This window comes from Pleurodeles waltl, chromosome 12 (assembly GCF_031143425.1).
Source record: "Pleurodeles waltl isolate 20211129_DDA chromosome 12, aPleWal1.hap1.20221129, whole genome shotgun sequence".
NCBI classification, from domain to species: Eukaryota; Metazoa; Chordata; class Amphibia; order Caudata; family Salamandridae; genus Pleurodeles; species Pleurodeles waltl.
Window position 1 is genome coordinate 474,506,528 of NC_090451.1, and position 13,351 is coordinate 474,519,878.

At 45.9% G+C, this 13,351-nt stretch overlaps 1 pseudogene; it reads left to right on the forward strand.

Annotated features, from left to right (window-relative positions):
- The first annotated feature begins 313 nt into the window (after window positions 1–313).
- The window catches only part of LOC138267138 (14-3-3 protein beta/alpha-1-like), a 38,871-nt pseudogene continuing 25,833 nt past the window's right edge, over window positions 314–13,351 (forward strand).

Here is a 13,351-nt window from a genome sequence, read left to right on the forward strand (position 1 = left end):
CGCTTCTGATAAAATTTCTGCCATTATTCTTTTATTAGACGCAGTAAAAGCCTTTGATCTGGTTTTATGGGACATATTGTTTGAAATATTGTCCAGATACAAGGGGCCTTCCCAGATTTCTGCAATAATTCCAAGGCTGTATCAAAACTCCGAAGCCAATATTATGATTAACTCTACCTGTAATGGTCAACTTCAAGTTTGACGCGGCACCCGTCAGGGATGCCCCCTATCTCCTATTCTCTTCGCTCTCTTCTTTGAACCTTTAGGGTTTTAAATCAGACAGAATAATCAGATTCATTCCCCGCTGAAGTCAATGGGGAAGATCAAACTCTATGCTGATGATATTATCATGTTTTTAGATGAAGAGCAATCCTCCCAGGAGGAGGCTCTTAAGGTGTTCGCTGAATTTGAGGAAACTGGGGGCTACAAGATTAACATGAGTAAAACCGATATTATTCTTTCTGGCACTTCTTCTAGTAAATTGCTCCCTGAATTAATGCAATGTGTAAATACTAGTCCAAAGAGATATTAGGTATTCATTTTTCATCTGAAATAGGAGATCTGCATGATCTCAACTTCCGTTCCTCTGCTCCTCAAAACTCAGGTACTGCTTGCACGCTGGGGGTCTCTCCCCTCTCTATACTTGGCCGAATCGCACTGATTAAAATGTCAATACTTCCATTATTAAACTTTTTGTTCTCGGCCATTCCTTGAGTATTAAAGTCTCTATTTTTATGTCTATGTTTGGCTCATTCATTTGGCAAAATCAGAAGGCACGAGCTGCATTAAGTACATTATATGCTGATAGTGAAAAAGGGGGCTTAGCACTACCAAATTTTAAAAACTATTACTTCGCCTTTTTCGTGCAGTATTTGACTCATTTCAAAGTTAATCAATCTTTGGGCAGCCTATTTTCCAAAGATTTTCGTGAATTAATCTGCAGGGAGCACGATATTACGAACCCTGCACTGTTGGTAAAATCTCCCAAAAAAGTTTGATACAAGATTCTTAAACGGTTCTTTAAAAGGAAATCTGATTTTTTTTAAAGATATTCAGTCCCATACTTGCACTTTCTTACTCCTCTCACACAGTTTGTGTTGTGCTCTGGCTCTCAGCTCGATTTAGAGATAGTGAGGAGATGGGATTATGCAGGATTCAGTTAAACTGGGGATTTTCATTTCAATGATAATCCTCTCAAATATTCAAAAGGTCATTCAAAATGATTTTCTCTTAGGGGGATCTTATAATATCATGCTCCATAGTTTGAGGGACTTGGATATCGATTCAATCATTCATACACAGGCAGTAGTTACCGAACTGGTGGACCCTCTGATCTCTGGGAAAAGGTGGTGAGAAAGTGGGTCCTCCAAGAGGGCTTCGACATGTCAAGGGAGTGTTGGGTAAATCATCTAAATTTTACAGTACTCAGAGCTGCGAATTGGCATTGCATGATATTCTTTAGTAAATGGGAATGATATTCTTTAGTATATCACACCCCGCAAGCCTTGTCCCAGCTGGTGCTCAGTTGCCCTGATCTTTGTTTTCGTTATAAGGCACAAGGGGTGGCTGGCTGGATACACGTGATTGGCTCATGTCGACCTCTTCAGGAATACTGGGATGGAGTATTGAAGATATTAACAACTATTGCTCAGATCCCTATAATTCCCAGTATTTGGATGGTGGCTTTGGGCTACGACCCCGGGGCTAGGCTTCCACCCAGGTGGGAAAAGCTCGTTTTTATTGCCACAGTAATTGCTAGATCTCTTCTGTTAAGAAATTGGCACTTCAATCTAACTCTCTCCCCTCAAGAATGGCTGAGTAAAATGGTACAGGTTAGAAAGCAGGAAATGAGATATGCCAGGAGAGTCGGTGGGGGCAAAAAGCTTTCACGGATTTGGGGCGAATTCTTTCTAGACAACTATGCGTGATATAAGGAGGAGAGAAATGGGGAGGAAAAGGGGGAAAAAAAAGAAGGTTTTTTTTCCCACCTAACCTGATTGTATTTATCTGGAATTATCCTATTAGAAATTATTGGGAAGGATGTGTATGATAAAGTATGGAGTTGTAATGGTTTTTGCTATTTTGTTGGGTCTTGATAAAAATCAATAAATTTTTTTTTTTTTTAAAGTGTATATTATTATTATTACTATGCATGTCTTTTGTTAATTCCCTAATACGTGTTACAAATAAATCATAATGAGATCAGAATTTAAGGTCTCAACTCCCTGTGCCTCCAAACCATATCCATTATTGATGCAAACGAAACCAGTACTAGACACATTGCTCCTATGTTTGCTCGGTATTCCTCAGGGGATCAATTTTACATAGAAAGTATGAAACAGATATAAAGAAACCATTATTAGAAAACAAAATTGCCATCCCATAAGGTACAGATTAGGTGATCATGCATTTCATTTAAAGGGTCGTTGTAATAACTGAAATTGAGTCATACTCCCTTCACCACTACTGAGCCCTCAAGTGTTGTTGCACTTTCATGGATTTGCTCTAATTTTGCAGACTCTTAAAGCTATATAAGAGATGTAGTTTAGGTACTGCCATGAATATCTATATGGAGTAAAGCAACCTGATGACATTTGTCTACACTGCCGATTGTCCAGCAGTGATCAGAGGTTGACGTTTTAAATACCATATTATGTTTCAAATATTGAAGATATTGCACACAGGACAACCCTATTATCATATAAGGGAATGGATCATTAGGTGAGGACAATATTATTCCTCTCAGGAGTCACGTCTTATCATTCAAATAATTACACCTCAGTTACCTCAGTTTTTCAGTGTGACAATATCTTCAGAATGCACTGCCATTAGGGCAACTACCTTCCTCTAGGTTATTAGAGACAATGGGGGTCATTCTGACCCTGGCGGTCATGGACCGCCAGGGCCAACGACCGCGGGAGCACCGCCAACAGGCTGGCGGTGCTCCCATGGCATTCTGACCGCGGTGGTACAGCCGCGGTCAGATACGGGAAACCGGCGGTGTACCGCCGGTTTCCCGCTGCCCAAGGGAATCTTCCATGGCGGCGCTGCAAGCAGCGCCGCCATGGGGATTCCGACCCCCTTACCGCCAGCCTTGTTCTGGCGGTTTTGACCGCCAGAACCTGGTTGGCGGTAACGGGTGTCGTGGGGCCCCTGGGGGCCCCTGCAGTGCCCATGCCAATGGCATGGGCACTGCAGGGGCCCCCTAACAGGGCCCCACCAAGATTTTCAGTGTCTGCCACGCAGACACTGAAAATCGCGACGGGTGAAACTGCACCCGTCGCACCCCTTCCACTCCGCCGGCTCCATTCGGAGCCGGCATCCTCATGGAAGGGGGTTTCCCGCTGGGCTGGCGGGTGGCCTTCTGGCGGTCGCCCGCCAGCCCAGCAGGAAACTCAGAATTACCGCGGCGGTCTTTTGACCGCGCAGCGGTATTCTGCCGGCGGGACTTTGGCGGGCGGCAAAGTCAGAATGACCCCCAATGTTTCCAATCCTGGACTTTTAGCCTAATGTATTCTAGGTGTTGCAGTCTTATTTGTCATGTTATGTTATGAGTAATTTTGTAACACACTATCACTCATGAGGGTATTCTGGCAGTCTCAGCTCGCAGGAGTTACAGGGGGCGGGAGGGGAGATTAATAAAATGCAAAAAATAAATTACAAAAAACTCACCTCTGCCCCGCCAAATCCTCCGATCCTCTTTCGTCTCCTTAGCAGGCAGGCATAGGCTTCCAGCCTGCCCTGTGGCCAATCCTGACTGGAAGCAGCTTTAGGATTGGCTGGGAGCGACTTAGTTAAAGAGCCAGGTCTTCAGCTTCTTAGGGACTTCATCCATTGAACTAATTAGACTAATGCACTTGATTTGTAGGTGAAAGGTTTAGGAATGAGGACAGTTTCCTGAAGACCGTAAGTGAAATGGTCACCCTGACCACCGGTTACATTTATTACTATATATTTAGATAAAAATTCAAACCAATCTAAATACAAAACAATGAGAAAAGAGTTTCACATATAAAAAGAGTCACAAAAATACAGAAAAACTAAATCATAATATAAACACTTTAGGCAGCAATTACACATAAAAGAGCTATGGGTCTGATTTAGTCTTTGGAAGATGGGTACTATGTCACAAATATGACAGATATCCCATCAAGCATAATACACATGCATTACAATGTAATGCACTGACAATAAGGTCAACAAGACATCATTCATGTCTGTGACAGAGGTCCCAGGTGCTAAATTCTAAATCAGGCCCTGTCTGTTAGAAACTGAAGGGTATAAGAGAAAGGATATGTGTCCATCAACACTGCACAGTTCCATTGTCAAAACGTTTCCTCAATCTGTCATAAAGTTAACATTTCGGTCCTTAAGTTGGCACTTGTATTGAAGACCATCATTGGGACAGTACTGTGTATTTTTGAGAATCTCATCTTCAAATGGAAACGTTTAAGAGGGCAAGGGATAAGAAGATGGAGGCAGCCACACTCAACTCACTGATTACAGCATCATTACCTGTAGACGCATAAACCCTCCAAACATGACATATGACACAATTCTGGAGGCCGCTGTTGACAGTCATATCTAAACTACCAAGGAAATGCAACACAAACCTATTTTGCAAACCCACCAAGCAGCAATCTATTAGAGCTAGCTTTAGTATAAAATAATACAACAACCTGAACACAAGTGATAACATACTTGCCCCCTTACTGGATAATATAAATCTGGCTGATACTATTTTTTCAATTGTTACGAATCATCTGATATCATCTACCCCATTGTCTATAATTAGAGCTGGTTAACACTATCCCTCTTTTCACCTAATCTCATTAACTAGTAATTCTCATTCTGATTCAAGTTATGGCATTGTCCTAGACCATGATAAGGGAGCTTATGATGCTAATAATGCAACAAATTGCGTGCAACAAATTCACAATGACAAATTGCTCCTTTAATAATTCTGATTTATAAGCAAAATGGAATGGCTTTAAAGATCCTTTACTATCAGGCTGCCAGTAGTACCAATTTTCTCTATAGCAGACAACTTTCAACCGCTAATGAATAACTTGGAGGATTCAAATATCCCTTTGCCCTACCTCTCCTGTATTGGGGGCTATAGAGGCAATAGGTGCTAAATTGACCAAAATGGCTGACACACTAGGAAATCAATTGTCTCCTCTAGCTGAGCAACTCTTTTTATAGATGATATAAAAAACAAACTGAAATATTTAAAAGAGAATTCCAAATCAACCTGACAACTTGATGAAATCCCTCAAATCATGTGCTGATAAATTATCGTGATTAGAGGACATTGTCAACCTATTACAACATCTATTGACTGACTCACTAAAAAGTGTAAATTTTCAGCATTCAACCGTAGATGACAACCTAAAAAAATTTGACATACCTTTCGCAGAAAAAGAAACTCCAAATGAAAGATTCCAAACATACATCAGTGAATGACGACTAAAGAAGTTGAGTAAACTAATCTTCATGAGAACAGCTGCCAGTTTTATTGTAAAAGCCACAAATGCCTCATTGAATGAACAAACTCTGTACTTAATATAAAACCAAATTAAGCAAAGCAGGAGGGAGCAACCAGACAAGGAATCAGTACTCATTGAAATTCAGAATTCTACAGATGACACAGCTCAATTAATCTTCTTCAACCCCACTCCTAAAAATAGGGTTCTCTATCACAACATGCTGACTCATTCAAGTAGAATAAATAAGCCTACCATGACAGCATTCACATTAACTATAGACAATACTATCTGTGTCCCTAAGAGCTCTCCTAACAGCTATTTAAACATAGCTAAAATAATTGCTGATGTTTTCATTCTCCTTGCCAGAGCACTGCCTATCTTAAATTATATTTGTTCAACGTCTCAATTACAACCTAACAACAATTTGGCACAAGCTGAATTGAATGAAAATGGAAATACATTGTCTATACCACTCAATTTGCCAAATTGTTTTTCATCCAATACCTTCAAAAGACCTGCCACCAGACGAGAGCATTGCAAACATACACAACAGGCAGTACATGAGTCCAACTTGGAACCTCCACATTTAGATCTAATACTTAACTCCTTGTGTGCATCAGATAGCTGGGAGCTGTCCAATGTTGCACTGGGCAAGTGTGTTGGAAGGCTTCCAGCCATCCTAGTAGCCACCCATGGGGGAAGCGCTGGCACTCCCCCATGGGATTTCCCCCACCAGGGATGGCAGCAGTAAGGGCTTCCATTGCCACTCCGACCCACACTGGGTGAACTGGTGACATCAGCCTGCACCCTGTGTGCCGGTGTCATCAGAGCAGGCCCACAACGCTGGAAGCCATTTGCTACCAGCGCCGATCAGGAAAGGAGTTAAAGCTTTCCTCCTGGGAGGAATGGGGGGTTTCAAAGAGGCACTGCATTTCTACCCACCTTCTGGGCAGTTTGGATTTGTTTTTAGGTCCAGCCGACCCCAAGGTAGGCAGCAACCACTAGACACCATGGATTTGTAATTCTGGTCACTTTTGGGAGCAGTCTCTTCGGCAAGGGTTGCTTCCTTTAGTGGGCATATATTTTGACCATTGTTGCCTGTGGCTGAAAGGCTTCCCATTGGAAGAGTTAAACTCTGGGTCGTCCCAAACATGGTGCAACCAGCGTTGCCAGTCTTTACTAATGTTGCAGGTTTTACAATGAATACTGAAATCTTTTTTACATAAATTTATTTCAGTTGCTTATGGATGATGCATTTTTGGGTGAGATTGTTGAGCAGACTAATTTGTATGCTGAACAGTGTTTGAGGAACGACCCTGCCAGACTTAACCCCTGCTCTAGAGCTACCAAGCTGAAGAATTTCTTGGGTTTAACTTTCCTGATGGGCTTAATAAGGAAGCTGTCACTGTCTTCATATTGGTCTACCAGTCCCTTGATTGCAACAACCATATTTCCTGCAATCATGAGTCATGATCAGTATTTGCTTCTGCTTCAGATGCTGCATTTTGTTGATAATGCCTTAGCGCTGCCACAAGATCACCCGATTCAAACTGTCTTTTCATGATCTGCCTGTCCTTGATCACTTTGTAGATCAAGTTTCAGAGATGTATGGTTCAGGGAAAGTAATATCTGCTTATGAGTCTTTGGTCCTGTTCAAGAGCCATTAGGTTTTTAGGAAGTATATTCCTAGCAAGAGGGCATGTTGTGGAATTAAAATGTATACCCTGTCTGAGAGTAGTACAGGATATGTCTATCATTTCTGGGTCTAAAATGGTAGAGATTCAACTATTGACCCCCCTGGTTGTCCGGCACTTCAGAGTTAGTGAGAAAATAGTGTGGGATCTTGGAAGAGGACGTTTTAACAAAGGTCACCATTTGTACTTAGATAACTTCTACACTGCTGTGCAGTTTTTCAGGGAATTGTACAACGTGGACATTGTTGCTTGTGGCACAGTCCACTCTAACCATAAAGGTTTTCCAAAGGAGCTTGTTTGTGAAAAAAAAACTTGAGAGGGGACATTGCAGTGCCCTGCGTAGTGATTAACTGCTAGCTGTGAAATTTGCAGACAAGGGGATATCTACATGCTGACTACCATCCATGATGAAAGTACTTCACCTGTGACTGTTTGTGGTCAGGCTGCTGAAGTGTGCAGACCTGTGTGCATTTTAGATTACAATAAGCACAGAGGTTGGAGCCTTACAATACTGTTTGTAAGTCTTACATTTGGTGTAAGAAATTGGCTGCTCATCTCTTCCATTTTGCAACCTTTAATGCTTTTGCTCTGTTCAAGGATTGCTCTCCAGAGTAAAAGATTACTTTTGTTCAGTTTCAGTAGTCTGTGATAGGCAGTCTTGTGGTAGTGGAACAGGCAAGTCTTCCTAGAGCTGGAGTGGTGGAGAATGTGGCTAAATTGAAAGATCGCTACTTTGCTGATCACATTCCTCCCACCCTAAAAAAAACAGTCCCTTTAAGAGATGTTGCATCTGTATGCTGAGAGGCATGCAGAAGGAGAGTTGTATGCACTGCCCTGATTGTCCTTCAAAACCTGGGTTTTGGGCGCCCACTTGTTTTAGAATGCACCACACACAAAATACTTTTTGGGAACACCCATGAGTATTGCCTGTATTGTTTTATATTTTTAGTTCCGTTTCATGGTTGGCATTAGTGTATTTAGTTAGACCTGTTGTGTTTGCAGTTTTGCATTTATTTACAATTGGTTTGTGTTTTCTTTTTTGTTAAAAAAATGTGATGGTGGTTTGAGTGGACTGGCGCTTTGCTCACGGCGTGTATGGACAGGTGCTTGGCTGGTGGTGTGCATGGGCTGGCACTTGTCTGCCAGTGTGAGTGAGCTGGCACTTGGTTGGAGGTGTGTGTGAGCTCGCACTTGGTTGGCGGAGTGTGAGTAGTGACTTGCTGCTGGTCACTACATACACTCCTACCCAAACATCAGTCCACACACTCCGGCAGCCAGTGTGTTTGCTGTGTCAGGCATGGGGCAAATGAAAGCGATTGGCTCTTGAGTGGCTCTGTCTGTTGATGTGAGTGTTGTAATGCAGGGCCCGCGGCTTGCAGCATGATTGATCTTGTGTGTATCACATTTGAAAGGTATGTGAATGGCCTCTAAAGCGGTTGGTGCCTTGTTGTGGCTTTACTGCTCACAAGCTGTGAGTCATTAGTTCAGGCTTTTGACCTTTCAAATATTAATAGTGCATTTCATTTTTATGAAATTTCTTGTTCATGAAATTTACATATTGAACCATCACTCACCCTCATCCCAAATACAACCACTATGACCCTCATTATGACATTGGCAGTAAATCCCACTTATCGCCACAGTGATGGCTGCCAACAGATTGTCGCTGACATGAACATCCGTTTGCCATATTATGACACACACACACACTAAACCGACAGACTACTGCCAAAAACACATATCCTCCAGACCAAAGGTTAGTAGTAAACTGTTGATAAGAACACCCATACCGTTATGCCAACAAAACAATGCCCTCCACATTATGACCCACGAATCACCACGACAGACATTCAACGGTGGTAAACCATTAGCGGTACGCACTGGTGCGGTCAGAATGGCCACCCAAATATATAACAACACAACATTAGCCAAAACTAAAATCATACACCTGACACTGATGCACACACCGTACCCACCCACCCACAGCACTGTATAACACACACACACACACATTACCTACAATCCTATACGAACATGAAAAATAGCCAAGAGATAGCCACTCAAATCAGAAACACAAATACACACACACCAGAAACACCCATCCATCCGTCATGCGCCCCACACCCCACCACATTACTCAACACCCACTGCACAACACACACCACACAACACCCATGTCCCAAAAAAGGCACCCCCGTTTCACAGATGAGGAGTTGCGGGTCATGGTGGAGGAAATAGTCAGGGTATAGCCACAGCTGTTTGGAGCACAGGTACAGCAAATCTCCATTGCTATGGAGTACAGTGTCCGATAAGGATCACCAGCGGCGATGACGTTGTACACCACTGCGAACGTTACCACCATTTTCTGTCTATGACCTCACTTGATTCCTGCCTTTACACAGGACAACACATTCACTGCATGTGCTGCTAGGACCTGAGTCTGGAACCTGCCATGGCCCGTGTGACAGGGGAAATGTCCCCTGCCTTCACTTCAGAGGAGTTGGAGCACCTGGTGGATGGGGTCTTACCACCGTATGGACAAATGCATGGGTCTCCAGACCAAAAGGTGAGTACACCATAGAGACGATGCATGAAACAAGGTTGCTGGCAGTGTGTAATTTGGGTGGGAGGTATGGCTGGTGGTAGTGTACATGCAGTCTGTATTTCCTCTGCAGGTCAGTGCCCATCAGAAGAAGGGATTGTGGCATGCCATCGCCAAGGACGTGCACACCATGGGGGTCTATAGCAGGTGGAGAACCCACTGCAGGAAACGGTGGTAGGCCCCAGGAGGGGTGCAGATGGTGCTGGTTGGCTCTCATCTTGCTGTGGTACCTAGCCAATGGAATGACAGTGCAGTGCATAGTGCTCTATCTTGATCCCTGTGTATAATGGTAATGTGTATGCCAGCGGTAGTGTTGGTTCTGTAACTGACCCAGTGCTCCCTCTTTCTCTCCCCCCCGTTTTCTTCTCTCATCCTGTCCATGCGTGCATTAGCATCATCTGGTGGAGGAGCAGGGGCAGCGGCTACTGAGGGAGCTGCAGCCCATGGGATCAAGGAAGCAGAGTCCACCAACGCTGAGGGGACCAGTAGGACAGAGGGCAAAGGTAGCACCACGGCAGGGACAGGAGGTGACAACACTGACTCTGATTCCTCCTCCGATGGAAGGTCCCTGGTGGTAGCAAACACCTCTGGAACCACCCCAGCTACAGGTACAGCCGCCACCCCCGTACCAGCTACTCCCTCCCAGTAGCTCCACACCTAGTTGCCAGTGCCCGCTCACCCAGGAGGGTTGGCATCTCCTTCCCCCCAGGCACCTCAGGCCCTGCCCCAGTGAGCCCTGCTGCCCTCAGTGAGGAGGCTATAGACCTCCTGAGATCCATCTTTGTAGGGCAGTGAAACATAGAGAATGCCATCCAAGGGCTGGCATCCGAGATGCAGCAAAGCAATGCCTACCTGGAGGGCATCCACGGTGGGTTGGCAGCCCTACAGAGATTGTTTCAGGCTCTGGCCTCCTCTTTGATGGCAGCCAGTGTCCCTGGTCCTACCGTTCCCCACTCCAACTACCACTTCCCAGTCCCACTCTCCTCAACCCCAACCCATGCCATGCACACATACAGACAGGCATGCACACAAAACATCACACAAGTGTGGCAAATACAAACACAGGCAGCACACTTCAAGCCACAAACACTCACACAAACAACAGACAGTTGCACACACAACAACATCCACTGCCTCCAATGTCTCCCCCTCCTCGTCCTCCTCTTCCTCCCTCACAGTCTCATCCGCACTCACACCTGCATGCACTGCATCAACAGCCACCACCACCATAACCACACCATGCAGCACACACACCTCACATGCAGACACCTCCACAACATCCATCCACACGTCCTGTTTGTCCTCTCCCACCCTGTCTGCCCCCTCTTAAAAGACACAAATGCTCCCATTCAGACACCCAACAGCCATCCACCTCACACACGCACACTGTCTATGCACCTGCACCCAAGTTCAGCAGACATACACCTCCTACAACCACTCCCTCTACATCTAATCCCATCCCTCCTCCCACATCCTGCCCCACGTCCCTAAGAAGCTTTTCCTTGCCCAACTTGACCTCTTCCTCTCCCTCCACCACCCCCTGTCCTGCCCATAAGAGCAGGGTCCCAATGACCCAACCCAGCACCTCAGCCGAACAATCTGCCACTGCTCCCACCCAAAAATCAGCTGCTAGCACAAAGGGGCCCCTGAGTGTGACAGCAGCCACTCCTAGTAAGTGCGCAGCTCCACCTCAGAAAGGGAGGACTAGGGTGGTGAAACCCAAGGGACAGATAATGGGGTCAGTGGAGGCACCTCCTAGACCTGGAGGCAAAGACACACGTCCAATGTCAAAGGCCAAGGGGGCCCGTCACAAGACAGAACACATGGATCACCCTCCACCACCAAAGAAAGCCAAGGATCCCCCTCCACCATGAAAGAAAGCCAAGGTTCTCCATCCACCACTAAAGAAAGCAAAGGAGCCCCCTCCACTACCAAAGAAAGCCAACATTCCCCCACCATCACCAAAGAAAACCAAGGAGCCCCCTCCAGTAGCAGTGGGAAAGAAGCCCTCTCCACCAGCAGAAGCACCCAAGGAGCCCCCTCCACCAGCAGAGGGCAAGGAGCCTTCTCCACCAGAAGAGGCACCCAAGGAGCATTCTCCATCAGCAGAGGCACCCAAAGGAGCCCCCTCCACCAGCAGAGGGCAATGATCCCTTTCCACCAGCAGAGGCACTTGGGTGCCCCCTCCACCAGCAGAGGGCAAGAAGCCTTCTCCACCAGCAGAGGCCCCAAGAAGCCCCCTCCACCAGCTGAGGGCATGTAGCCCACCCGCCAGAAACTGTTGGGCAAGGAGCCCCCTCCAGAACTAGTGGGCATGTTATCCACTCCAGATACTGTGGCCTTTTACTCCCCTCCAGAGACTGTTGGGCAAGGAGTACCCTCCAGGACCAATGGGCATGTTATCCACTCCAGAGACTGTGGCCTTTCACTCCCCACCAGAGACTGTTGGACAAGGAGCCCTCCCCAGAACCAGTGGGCATGTTACCCACTCCAGAGACTGTGGCCTTTCACTCCCCTCCAGAGACGGTTGGGCATGGAGCGCCCTCCAGAACCAGTGGGCATGTTACCCACTCCAGGGACTGTGGCATTTCACTCCCCTCCAGAGACTGTTGGGCAAGGAACCCCCTCCAGACCAGTGGGCTTGTTACCCACTTCAGCTGAGGTGTCCCCCCACCTCCCCTTCCCTCTGAGGTGCCTGCCCATTTCCAACATGATGTCCCTGAACAGTGGAGTCCAGATTAAGTCAGGAGTCAAGTTGGGCCTTGGACTGTGCCCTGCGGCCATGTGGCCCTTTGGCACTTTGGACAGGCCATTGGCCCAATTTGGACATTGACGCCTTCATTTAAATTTCATGTTTCATTATGGTGGCTGTTGGCAGCAAATTACAGTGTTTGTATATCAGAATTGTTGTCCTTGCATTATTTTCACATGGGTCCTGTGACATCTGCAGCTGGTTCTGTGTATGGTGTGTGTGTGAATGGTGTGAGTTGTGCGTGTGTGTGTCACTCTTCTTTTCCTCCCTCCCTCCCTTGTGTGCTAGGTGGCTGTACTCACCATCGTCGTCTTCATTGACGTTGGTGCTCCAGGATGGCCATGGCATGGTAGAGCATCAGGAAGACTTGGAGTTCCAGTTCCATGGCGGCCACGGAGTCCTCTGTGTCCCTGATGGTAAGTCTTTCATTTTCTGTACTTTGTTTCCGCTACGCTTTTGATGGCGTTGGTACCGCCCTGGAAATCCTGCCGGTTTGCTATGTCATAATATGGTGGGCGGTACCTTGACTTCTGCCTGTCTGTTAATGGCTACCGCCGGGGTCAGTGGTGTTAACAGCCTGGTGGTTGGTGTGGTAAATTGGCTGTCTATGGGAGGTATCACCGCCATGGTCATAATTTGGCAGTAATTACCGCCAGGCTGTTGGCAGTATTACCACCACTTTTACAGTCACTGATAATGTCATAATGAGGACCTATGTGTGTGTACCTAATGAATATATGGTTGTGCAGTAATAATTGCCTTTTTTATCTTTCTCTCTCAGGGTGTACATTGTCTCTACATTGTCTCTTGTTAA